At 44.9% G+C, this 13,068-nt stretch overlaps 1 long non-coding RNA gene across 1 annotated transcript in view; it reads left to right on the forward strand.

Annotated features, from left to right (window-relative positions):
• The first annotated feature begins 4,670 nt into the window (after positions 1 to 4,670).
• The window catches only part of LOC118168486, a 35,823-nt gene continuing 27,425 nt past the window's right edge, over positions 4,671 to 13,068 (forward strand). Inside the window, exon 1 of the long non-coding RNA XR_004751593.1 lies at positions 4,671 to 5,074. This is a non-coding gene — a long non-coding RNA (uncharacterized LOC118168486). The remainder of the gene's footprint in view (positions 5,075 to 13,068) is intronic.

Raw genomic sequence — 13,068 nt, forward strand, 5'->3', positions numbered from 1 at the left:
TTTGAAAATTGCTGTGAAGATGAAAACTGCCATATAAATTCTGCCTATTGTTCCGGTGGCCTCCTGATTTCAAAGGCTGCTGGGGTTAAAATGGTAGGAGACTGATTTAAGTGGAAATCAAGATGTGCTGTGCCTGATGTGGGAGCCAGACAGACCATGTTACCAGCAGCAGCCTGAGTGAGAGCGATGCTCAGAGAGATGATACAAAAAGCTCTTCAATACCATAAAGGCACACATAAAAAAATCTCATTACTGCCTCTTGCACTCTCTAGCCACCATTTCTACAACTCTGTTGGGCTTTGGCAGCAGCGAGAAACATGTTAATGAAACAGAGCAGTATCTGGACCATCTGGGAAGGAGGATATTGTGTCAGGTTGTATGATGAGATATACAGACATCCTTTGGAGGGTGCCAAGGGTGAAACAATAATACGCATGCTTATAATAAAAGCCCTGCCTTTGCAAGCAGATAGCAAAGCACCAAAGGGGCAAAGAGGTGGAGAGAGAAGCTCATGCTGTGATGGGCAGCGGCTCTGCCAGACCGCATGGAAGGAGCTGGCAAATGCTCTGTCAGTGCCTTCCACAAAACCCATCCAGGTAAGAGGGATGAAGTAGCAATGTGACCAACACCATAGTACCAGTCCAGGCTGAAGCCAGCACCCAAAGCCACCCGCCTGCCCCCAGGGGACGGTGCAGCTGCTTGCCACTGCCAATGGGAAACCTGGTGCAGGAGAGACTCCAGAAACTTTTGCTCAAATTTTCTCCTTAATAGCCAGAGTGATTAAGTTAAGAGGGTTAATTAATAGCCCAGAAAATGCATTGTTAATTACAAAACAGCGCCAACTCACTGAAGCCCAGGTACATCGGGCACTCAGTTGGATGAGGAGCCCTGATCTCAGCCACCTGAGGCAGCTGCCAGCCTGGGCACTGCAGGCAGCCCCAAAAGGGGCTGGGGAGGGGAAGGCCGCACGTGCTGTGCTCGCCTCCCTTGCCTGGATGAGGGGGAGAGGAAACCCTGTGAAGTATGGGGCAACAGCCCCACTTACGGAGCATGCTCTAACTCAGTCTTACGGTGTTATTACCTTTCCTCCTCTGTGTCATGGCTATGTCTGCTAGGGAAACCTCTCACAAAACTCAGAACCCACCGGAAACCATGTAGAAGCATACAAAAAATGTCATCTGAAGGTTGAGAAGCTGCAAACGGTGCGGTGTGCTGTTTTATTTTGACTACAGTTTTGCGTCAAGTCTAGGCTGCTGTGCCATGACACGCATGGGAGCAGCTTTGTGGTGGACTGTACTGGGTCTGGCTGGGATGTTAACTTTCCCTGCAGCAGCCCATACAGTGCTGCGCTCTGCACTTGTAGCTGGAACAGCAGTGGTATCACACCAGTGTTGTGTCTGCTGCTGAGAAGTGCTGGCACAGCATCAGGACTCTCTCTGACCCTCCTAGGGGGTGGGCAAAAAAGTGAGACAGAAACATCACCAGGGCAGCTGACCTAAACCAACCAAAGGGATATTCCATACCATATGATGTCACACTCAGCAATAAAAGGTGGAAAAAGGAAGAAGAGGGGAGGGGTGGGCTCTGGTTGTGAGAATGTCTGTCCTCCTCCCCAACACCGGCTACGTGCGTTGAGGCCCTGCTTCAAGGACGTGGTTGAGCATCACTCATTTGTGGGAAGTAGAGAGTAATTTCTTTCCTCTGCACTTCCACATAGCCTTTACTTGTTTTGTTTAGTTATTCCCTTTCCCCCTCCCTCTTCCCCTTTCCCTTTTTTCCCTTTAGTTGATTTAATTAATAATAATATTTCCTTAATAACATATATATATATATATATATATTCTCTTTAATTAAATCATCCTTATCTCAACCCGTGAGTTGTTCTTTCCTTTACTTCTTCCCCTCCTCATCTGAGGAGGGGGAGTGAGAGAGCGGTCGTGGTGTTCAACTGCCTAGCACGGTAAAACCACCACATGGACAAAGGTCTTGTAACCCACCGAGGTTTGGCCATGTTCCCTGCAACCATCCTTACCCTCCAAACAGTGAGGGGACTATAGTAATTAATGAAAACATTGCCCTTTTACCATGGCATTCAATCATTATGAGTACAAATGAGTAAAGCCTCCTGACCCCTCTGAGACAAGAGTGATGGCTTTTCCCATTGTATGGCTGGATAAGCAAAGGCCTGTGGAGATGAAAGGCTGACTGTTCCCAGCTTTGCATGAGTGGGCCAGGGGAGAGGCAGAGGCAGGGAAACCTCCCCTTTCCTCTCGCTTCTGCTCACCTGCGTGGCATCTCCTGGCCTAGGTGTTCTTCCAGGAATGAGCCTGGCAGCTCTGGGATGCCTGCCTGTCACCCTGGAGGGACAGAACTATGCCTCCTACCACCAGCAGCAAAAGGAACACTCAGAGAAAGCAGCACATATAGCTGGGAAGATGGTGCAATAAAGGACAAGCTATTTTAAGCAGTATTCCCGAGCATTCCTGCATGCCCTCCCACCCTGCCCCTGGCCGGTAGCTCTCTGAAAAGCCACGGGTGACCTGCAGGCACATTGTTCAGAACTGTTTCTGGATGAGGACTGGTGCCCAGAGAGACCACAAGGCTTGGGGATAACCAAAGCGAACAGTCCTTAAGTGAGTAGGCCAAGCTTGTTATCTTCTGAAAAAAAAATGGAAGATGATCAGGGTCAGGACATTGGAGTGACTGTTCATAGCTGAGCTGTCTTATTAGATCATTAGCTCCAATTTTTGGCCCAGATGTTGTAGCAGATAAAATATGACATAAATTTGCCACAGAAAAGCTGCCTTTGGGTACTCCAGTGTCCGTCGTCAACAGTGCACGCAGTCATTTAATGTTCCCTCTGGGCTTCCAGGGTAAGCACAGCCTTTACATAACATACCTACACATGCACATATGAGCAGGAGGGTTTGGGAACAGTTTCTCTGAATTCTGTGTGGGAAATCAGCCTACCTGAATGCTATGTTGAATTTCTTTGCATTTGTGTTGCTGCACATCTGGCACAGCTGTGGCCCTCCCTGGCAGACTGACTGCGTGTGCCTGCTGCAGCAGTTTTGTGAAAAAAAGCCTTTCTGCTGGCACTGCTGCATTCTGCAGCCCTCTCCTCCCCTGAGAGGCTTTGGGTGATACAACACTTACCACAGTTTCACTTGTTACTGCTTTTTCATCGAGCAAGATAAATGATCATGAAGACTCACTTCTCCTTCCTCTGAGCAAAGCCTCCTCCATGTATAGTGAAGATAAATATTCAGGCAAGTCAGTCATCTCAAAAAACATCTAGGCAAGCATTCACATTATTTTAAAAACTCCCTGCCTGACACTGTAGTGGCAATTGCCACAGAAAAGCCTATAAACAAACAAATGTAATACCATGGAGAAATAGGAGAAGAAAGCAATAGTGCTGCTTGCTATTCTGCAACTGCTTCAAAATCCAAAACAAACTAACCAAAATTGTTGTCCTAGTTATCTTTTCATCCTTTTCCCTAGGCCTTTCCCATAAGGTACTTAGTGGAAATGAAAGCAATAGTCTTATACAGATAATTCCATAGAATTGCAAAGAGACTGGTCTCTTTTCTCTAGGTGCTCGAATGCTACACCAGTCTATATGATGTTTGAAAACCAGGGAAGGAGATCATTCTCTCTCAAATTCAATAGGCTTTTAGAATCACATTTATTCACTTCTATAGAGTTTTTCCATATGGGATTTCAGGGCTTTTTATACAAGAAGGCACCCCCTTTTCTCCTCTCCTTCCTTTGTGCTTGTTCTTTCACCAGCACAAAGCTGAAGCGAACAATGCTATACGCTCTGCTTTACATCCCACAACATCCAGGACTCTGAAGAACAAAGAATAAATAGTTGTCGGAGGGGGTAAAGATAGAAAGTTCAGCGCAATGGGCAGCTGGGGCTCCACGGAAAGTTCTGGTCCTGGTGGAACAAGGTTCATTTTGAGAGCCAAAGAAAATGTGCCCTGAAAACTGGTTCTGATGTGGGCTGGCTATAAAATCTGGACTGAGTCACCCTGCCTCTCTGAGCTGCATTTTCTACAGCTATAAAATGGGGTTTTGGCCCAAAAGCCTGGGTAATGTTTTTTTTTTAAGGCATTATAAAGGACTGCAAGGAAGATAAACAAATAATTTTGCTTTTCATGTGGGAGGGCAGGAGCAAAGACAGAAGGGAAAGAAGCAGATACACTGAGTGGGAGTGTGGGGACACGAGTTGGGACAATTTATTAATTTGGTTTCCATCTTGTTCTGGTAAACAACTTACGGCCGGCCCCTACCACCACCTTGCTACAACCCTTCCCCCCCCCCCGTGTCCTGATGCAGCTGCATCACCCCTGCCTTCCCTCAGTCCCAAAAAGGGGTTTAGGAAACGCATCTCCCTCCCCAGCAGTTTGGTACAGAAGGGAACCTGCTTTTCTTTCCAGCTTAGATGTCCCTCTTGAGACCTTGGCACGAGGCCACTGGCAGGACCTGGGAGAAAAGGGAGAAGGAGCAGTGCTGTCTGAGCCCCTGGTGAAGCAGACCTGGTCTTGCCTCCATCCCCTTCTTGCTGATCTCTGTGAAACCATGCCTTTCCCTGCTGCTATAATCACTGATTACATGCCATTTGCCTGTTGTATTAAAGCTGCTTGCTTAATTAATATCATTTTAAAGGGCGGTCTTGGCATGAGGGAGACAAGCTGTTTTGAACTCCAGTAAACACATTCAGTGTGTGATCATCATGAGCAGCTCCTGCAGCCTTTCCACGGTAGGCAGGCAGCAAGCAACGTGAGCTAATGAACTGTGTTTTAACCACCTGATGCTGGCCAGGGCTTTAATCTATCAGGCTTAAGGGCTGCATGGAGGAGGGGAGGCAGAGAGCTTGGGCACACCCCAGCACCACTGAAACTGTTCATCAGCCCGCTCTGCAGTCTACTGCAGAGTTTGCTTTATTAAAGCTCCCTGCTGCCTGCACACGTTCACTGGCACAGACATCGGGAGACAAGCAAACACTTACCCGAGTGCAGAGTACTCGCTGCTGCATTGCAGGGTTTGCTGGCACAAAGCGATGGGGGTAGGTGATCACAGGTAGAGGCGTGGGTCCTGCTGCCTGCCTGCAGCTGCAAGCTCAGTGATTTTTGTAACACAGGATTCGAAGAGGGCTGGGGAAAAAACATGCCCATTTCAGGCTCTCTTTCCAGCTCCTCTATGTCTGGATATCCAGCACCGTTTCTAACTAGTATTGAGAAGGGTCTATGCTGCTGCTCAGTGTGGTTTTTATTCAGTTATTCTCTAAAACTAAAAATTAATTTCCTTTGAGATTCTCAATGGGGTAAGCATAATTTTATTTATTATTATTATAAATGTACTTCACTTCTATCAAGAGATCCTCTATAAGGAGGAGGATGCTGTTTTGCCGTGGCAGTACTCAAAGTAAATTCAGTTCCCTTCCAAGGAGCCTGCAGCCTGAGTATTAGGGGCTTTCTGGTTTTACTATAGTTTGTCTCTTATAGAAGCTTCACCAGGATGAAGTCACTTTCTTGCAAATGTAAGGTGAAGATGAATTGAGTTCATTTTTTTTTTTATCCTCCCAAAAATTCTTTTTTTGGGGTATTTTTTTTTTTTTTTTTTTTGGTGTATGTGTGCCAGCACAGAAATATTTGATTATACAAATCATTTACTTAGGTTTAATACCAAATAGCCAGTCTGTTTTATAATGTCTGTAACCACACTGGAGTTGTTGTTTTCAACAGATCAACAGACAGTTTTTCTGCAAGAAAGCTGATATTTGCTATAAGAATTTTTAGACACTTCTAATCAACTGCTGTAAACAGGCATGTGGAAATTTAATGATAACAATTTTATTCTTTGTGAGTAGCTGATTCAGAATTTCTTACATACCTGAGGAATATAGGGGGAAATATTTCAGTTTTTTTTTTTTTTTTTTTTTTTTTAATGGAACAACGATGGCTTGGATTTCTTCTCCCTAGTTGCTTCCTACTGATACAATACTGCAGCCTCTGCCTTACTCAGCTTATGTCTAATTGCAGAGTATTTAGCAAAAGGATTCATGTGCAAGTTTTAGATTTGAAGTTAACCACCTATTATACTCAGCTTTGTTAACAGATGTCAGCTGAACAGCAGCTAATTCTAACTGGGAGAAATTCATGTCGAGGACTGTATGAAGGTGGGCTCGCATCAGGATGATTCAAGATCTTCAGTTTGAGAGTGTTTAAGCAAAATAAAATATTCCAGGCTTCCTTTCATCAAAAAGCCAGGATGTTTCAGTGCAAGTGTGACATCTGCGGATGCACTGGTTACTGACAGCCTCCTGGGACCAGCCAGCCAGCAGGGTTGGGTATTGTGGGAATTAAAACTCAGTGTTCGTATTGCAGCTTAATTGCCGAGTGCACACGTTGTCTGAGGGAAAAACACAATTTACCTAAAACAAGTGATTGGGGTTCAATTTCTGAAGCTGTTGAAGATCTCCCAAATCCAACAGACGTTGGTGGGAGCCCTGGGTACGAGGTACTTCCAAAAACAAATTTACATTCTCAAATTCTCATCTTCAAAAGATGAATGTTGCAAAAGAGAAGCCAAAGATGATTTCATTTTCACTTTAACCTTCCATGTCCCAATTTTCATAATAAAATATGTTACTATCTTTAAGGAACCTTAAGGGTTAATTCAAGGTAATATAGTCTTAGGAGTCCTTCAGGGAAGATGTTGGGAAGAGACACAGTTGTTATGCTGTTAAATTGCTCAAAAATGGTCACTTTCTCATCATTCAAATCCTACTTTAATTCACTTCCTCCAGTGACCCTTTCAGTGTTAATCCACTGCACAGAAGTGTCGCAGTTTTAATTAAAAAGGAAATCTCTATCTCGCTAAGCTTAGTCTGCCATCTGATCATGCAGTATGGTTTATGAATAGCATTATCTGTCTAATTTACATCATAAAACCATTACTTAAGCAAGGCAGAACACATTGGTAGCACCCAGTAAATAATTCTGCTCTAACCAAAATAAGCAATGTTTTAAGCAAAATTACTGTAAGAAGAGAGATGTGAGCACATCATACACAGTGCTGCACACATGGAGAGGTACAGGGATGCAGAGAGCTCAGTGGGATACCTCATTAAAATGAAATCTCTAAATTGAGTTTGGAACAGCTTCTGAAAATATATGTTCCAGCTCAACCACAAGATATGGATTTGAGGCAGGATTTACTGGATTAAATTATTTGGCTTCCAGTATAATGAAGGCTAGTGGTCCCTACTGACCTTTAAAATTTATGATCTTAACTATTGGCAATGGTTATGTCCCAGGTCACTTGGAACTCCATAAATCAAATAGTGTGGAGCGCTGCAGAGCTACAGACTGTCCTGAGGGCCTGCACAGGGCAAATATTCACTCTGGATGGACCAACAGCCTCAGCAGTCAACAGGATCTGCACAAGCCTTGGACTGGGACTCTGGTGAAGATCACCACTTAGTTGTTCTTCTGTTCAGGTCAAGAAGCTAAAGAAGCTAAAATAGCTGTTTCAGGGCACTACCAGGATGAAGTAAAGTAGTGGTTTTTTTTTTTTTGTTTGTTTGTTTGTTTTTTTTAAAAAAAAGGAAGAAGAAGAAGAAAGGTTTGCTGTTTAGATCCCAACCACACTGACACATCAAGGTAGCAAATGTGACTGGGGAGTCACTGAGTGAGAACAGAGTCCTAATGGGAGCACAACAACTTTTTTCACGTTACTGTCAGGTTTTTAAAACATTGTGGGAGGAAAGCAGTGGGGGAAGGATGAGGAGAGAGAAACTGGATCTTGTGTTTCTTGTTAGAAGAACAAGAAGGCAGGCACAAGATCTGTGTCACTCTGTAAGCTCTTTACCTCAGAGGAAGGTGAACCCCACCTGGCAGAAATTAAATGTTAATGCATCCAATCGTGTCCAAAAGTACATAAAGCTCAAGGGACATCGTATGATACCTTTTGAAAAGAAGATCTAGTTTAATTCATTTGCATATCCTGATACCCAATCCTGCAGATTAGCATCAGTGGGTTAATGCACTGCTACCATTAGGCTCCCTTGAGGTTATCAGAAAACTATATGTAACAAACTGTAGGCACTGAATTGAAGCATCTGGTCAGGGAAAGCCAGATCGAACTACATCGTCTTAATTGTGACCCAGTTTGGGATGCAGCAGAGTGGCAGCAACCCCTGGTAGGAAGAAACAGTAAATTGATTTTGGTGAGAACCTCATCAATCTCCAATCACTGTGACCCATGGATCATTAATCTCATTAAAAAGTTCAACCTCATGGCAGAAGTAATAGCACACTGAAAGTGTGTAAATCAGATATGCTTTCACAAATTTTAACAGGTCTGGCTAGCGTCCCTAAGGAAAACTCCATTTCTCAATTGGGAAAACTCTCCACTGACTCTAGCTGAATTTTAGTCATTTACTCTGCATCAGATACTGTCTTTTAGGCCCAGGAAAACTATCCAGAAGGTATCTGTCCTGTTACTCAGCCATGCTTATAATACTCAAGTTAGGGAAGGAAGAGCTGAATCAATGGGCATGATAAATCACTTACTAATGTTGTGATCTTTTTGACAACAGACCTCTCTGCTGTCTGAGCTCTTTAGGTGAGGTGATGGGTAAAGAGACTGGGAAACACAGCTGGGAGTACACAGCCAACCCTGGTTTTCTGTGTTTCTGTGAGTCCCAAGGAATATAAATGAGTGTATTGTTTTGGAGGACAAACAGCAAAGAAAGTCAGTTGTTTATGTTCGTATTTTAACTGTGGCAGAGCCTGTCTTATTACTGAGTTTAGGGTTTTGTTGTCTTGAAGAGAGATTTTGGTATAAAAAGGATGAGATGTAAGTGGTCTTTTGTTTTAAATTTTTGGCAGGGAAATTGCTCAATGTCCTTCGGACTATTTCTCATCAGTACATCTGTTCAGTGTGTGGCCAAATCACAGAGAGATGCAATCCTGCAGGATAGAATGAGCTGATTTAATGGCTAACTGCCACTGGAAGAGGAGGTACCACTCTCTCCTGCCTTCCTGCATTTCCAGCTGTGCACGTCTGCCATTTACCGTGTGTCTGCTCTGGCACTTGTCAGATCCACCTGTGATCTACATCCATTTGCTAAGCCAAGGGAAACCTAATGCAGCAAAAATAAAATTGATGGTTTTCTCCTGGCTTAAGGAGCTGCATGAGCTTGGATGGGACCAATGAATGAATGTCCAAACTTGCACAGGAAAGAGGGGGAAGTGAGTCGTGAGGAATGGGAATGCAATAAAGAAAGAGATGTGAGGAGGTAGCTGGGCTGCAAGACCACCACCGCTTGTCAGCTCGGATAGCTCACATGTTTGTGGAACCAGAGCATATGAGGCTGAAATGCCATCTGTATACAGATAATACACAGATCAATAACTCATTTCCATTGCTTCCAGTCAGTCCAGAGTCATGATTTTCCTCTAACAAGATATGCAAACCAGGGAGGCTTAAATCTGGACAACGTGTCATTAGTCAATCAAAGCAGCAGCCTTGGCTGTGACATGCCCTTCCAATTGGCTCCTCTCTCATTTCATGAAGCAGACAAGTGAATCTGGGGTGTTTCTGAATACCTATTGTTGTAGGAGCAGTTGCCAAAACTGCCTACATACAGAGCACAGTTGGAAAAATTGTCCTTGTTCCTCTCAGACCTCATGAACATCATCCAGGGCTCTGAGTGCATCCAGACGGTCCATGTGTAGTCAGATCAGCTCCTTGGCCCTGATCGCCTGGTCACCTACACTGCAGCCATGTCAGCCCAGCAAGCTGCATAGTTTATTCCTTGAAGAAACCTGGATGTATCTGGGAGAGCTGCTCTCTCAAGGCTTGCACTCCACAGACACTACCCACACAGTTCCTCAAGAGCATTCTCCAGTGTCCATGGGCTTATACTCATGCACGCTGCTACATGGGCACAAATGTCATTTGGCTATGTTCACAAGTCTCCTAGCTGGTATGGAAATTGCAAGTCTTAGGAACTCTAAAGCCATATTCTCCTAAAAGTTTGTCAGGTGCAAAAAGGAATTCAGGACTCCCAGGGCGCCCACATGCCTTGAACTGGCTGAGGCCCAGGCCTGTGCTGCAGGGAGTGTTGCAGGAGGCAGAGAGGAGGATGTAGGAGGCCATCTTGGTGTGCTGGGCTTGGCCTGCAGCTCTGTGTCATTTGACTTCAGATTCATCAAAACAAAGGCTGCACATGTCAACTACCATACCATGCAGCTTGACATGCATACCTCTATCACAAACTATGCCAGTTTGGGTCTTCAGTGTCATACCTGTGTTTTGTGCTGCACTGTCACCTGGGACTGAAGTGTCATGCTGAGTCTGAGAGGTCCAGGACCTTAACAAGCCTTGAGAGACTCTCTTGAGCCATACATTCACACTTTCCAGCTTCATTACCACTCAGGACAAGTGGAGGGCCCCCAAGAGCAAGATTGGTATTGCCCCTGGCTCTCGTAGGTGTCCTGCCTAAGTCATGTTTACTGAAGAGCTGAGAGTAAACAGTCATGTTCAGGTACAACAATGTTTAGGAAAGATACGCTGCACGATTTGGGAATTCTTCAGCAGAGATGGGCAGCTCAGGGACACACACACACACACACACACGTGCAGTCTCCCATCCTTGTTTGCCAACAGCAACACCCAGGCCCCAAGTGCACTTCCATGTAGCAACGTGTTATGTCACAGCTTGGCTGGCAGCTAAGAGCCAGGCACATAATTGGGGCAACAGTAGTGCACAAACACCATCTGGCCAAAATTGGCTCTAACAGGCATCTGTGTGTAGCCATCCATAGCCCTAGTTTGAGCTGGCCTTGTCTGCAACCCAGAGGGTGAGGTTTTCTGTGGTGGGGCTCTGACGCTGTGTGCTGAGGAAGTGATGGCAGCAGAATCAGGCAGTGTGTTTTTGGAACAACTGCTGAACAGCCTCTGCACACATTTACTGGGCTTGGTCACCTTCTGAGGAAGAGGCCAGTGTGGTTCTCTGCTGTGCATGGGGCAAGTCTATGCTGACCCCAGTGCTGGTGGGGCACAGGGATGCTCCAGACCCAATCACAGACAGCAGTGAAGATTGTTAGGATGCCAGCTTTGCTCTGCTGCAATGTGGTCACAGCTCATACACTCCCAAGGGAGACAGGCCAAATTGTCCAAGTCAGCCAGGACACCACGATTTGCTCCAGGTTTCAGCTGCAAAGACAGTGTCAACAGGCTTTCTGTATCCTCTCTAACAGGACTGCAGTGCATAAGGATATGTTCAAGTACTGTACGCAGATCCAAGACTTAGCCACAGGAGCAGGGAAGCATACCAGATCATTACTTCCTAGGCTGTTGAGTTAAATGTGCAATGCCTGATGTTAATATTAACCTATATACTGAATGGTTTGGAAAGTACCTGTTTGTACTGAGCTCTCCCAACTGAAACACTTCAGCTGCACAGTTCTTGGCACAGAACTTATTATTCTGAAACTTGCTTTCCCAATTAGCTGGAAAGAGCCTGATTGTTTTCACCCTTTGGATCACTTTTTAACTCCTGTAATAGCTTTATCTGAGACAGATTGATGCGTAGAGATTTCTTTAACAATGCCACAATTATGGGCTGATTATACTTCCTGAGTGAATGAAACTTCATGTAATTGGGCATAAATTTAGGGAGAGCCTTTACAGACCCCATGAGCAATTCAGCTAGATTGCCTCTGCTGACTACTACAACTTGCATCTGTCACATGAGGGTACTTGATGGAGATGTGTACCTTATTAAACGTAAATATGTATATGTAAACTTAGACTGCTGAAAGGCCTGAGAGTGCTTACAGTTCAGCATGGACCCAAGGTCTCTGTCAAACGGTTTCAGCTGCTCATGAGCTCAGCACAACCACCCAATGGCAAGCCTGTATATCATCAGATATGTCTGCTTGATCCCTTCCTAATTAAAGGGTAGCTTATGTGATCCCAAGCTATTGCCAGCAACATGGACAGAAATGCATAACTCACAGGTGCAGCATGACTAAACCTGCACTCAGGCTGGAGCTTTCACCTAGATATTGTTTTTATCTGTAGCTTGTCGAATACCTGCCCTGCCTTCAGAGGGTACAGAGCATGGAGTTAAAGAGGTTCAGGAAAATATGGTCTTTGAGGAAAGACTAAGAAAGTTGAGGTTGTTTTGCTTAAAGTTTGCTGAGGGAGAAAGCATAACTGTTTCCAAACATATAAAAGGTTGCTGCAGAGAGGAAGGAATAACCTATTATTTACCTGTGAACAACGGGCAGGAAAAGAAGTAAGGTGCTGGAATTGCTGTAGGGTAGATCAAGTGGAAAACTTTCTATCCGTAAGGAGGTGAAGGATGAAAAACAGTTATCAGGAAGGCACAGTGTTTCCACCACATGGCCAAACGCCTGTTGGGCATGTAGGCAGGGGCAGGGCATCAGCACAGAATGAGCAGGCAGAAATGTGTTCAGTCCAAAGAGAGAAGAGCCTCAGTGCCGCAGAGCAGACCCCAAGTCACCACAAACAACACTGGAGAGGCTCACATCCCTTTGCCCCCTCCATTAATGGGGCTGCATAAATATCTTACATGGGTATAATTCACTCAGATTCATTCTTTAAGCATAACCATTACATTGCAGAGCTGAGGGAAGAACATAGGTAATTTAATTGTTAGTTATCTGCTCTACCCACCTGACCACAAATGCCACTGTTCTCCCAAAACATGAAATTAAAGCCAAACTAATAATGACTTCTCACCACAGCACTTTTTGACATGGAGGTGTTAGCGGTGGCCGCCCCAGGTCCTAGGGGACCGTGGGAAACCTTTATTAGGAGGTGTGGATTTTTCTGGGTGGAAGTGATTTGGTGGGGCTAGAAATGAATTCTTAGTGTCCTCCCTGGGACTCGACTGTGAGCAATATATGATCTCTGCACCATTGTTTTTGTAGCAGGTCATATTTTCACGATGTCAAGCATGCTGCTGTCTTTTCTGTAATAAAGCTCACCTAATCAAAACAAGTCAGAGCTTATCTAAAC

The sequence above is a fragment of the Oxyura jamaicensis genome, chromosome 5 (genome assembly GCF_011077185.1).
Source record: "Oxyura jamaicensis isolate SHBP4307 breed ruddy duck chromosome 5, BPBGC_Ojam_1.0, whole genome shotgun sequence".
Taxonomy (NCBI): domain Eukaryota; kingdom Metazoa; phylum Chordata; class Aves; order Anseriformes; family Anatidae; genus Oxyura; species Oxyura jamaicensis.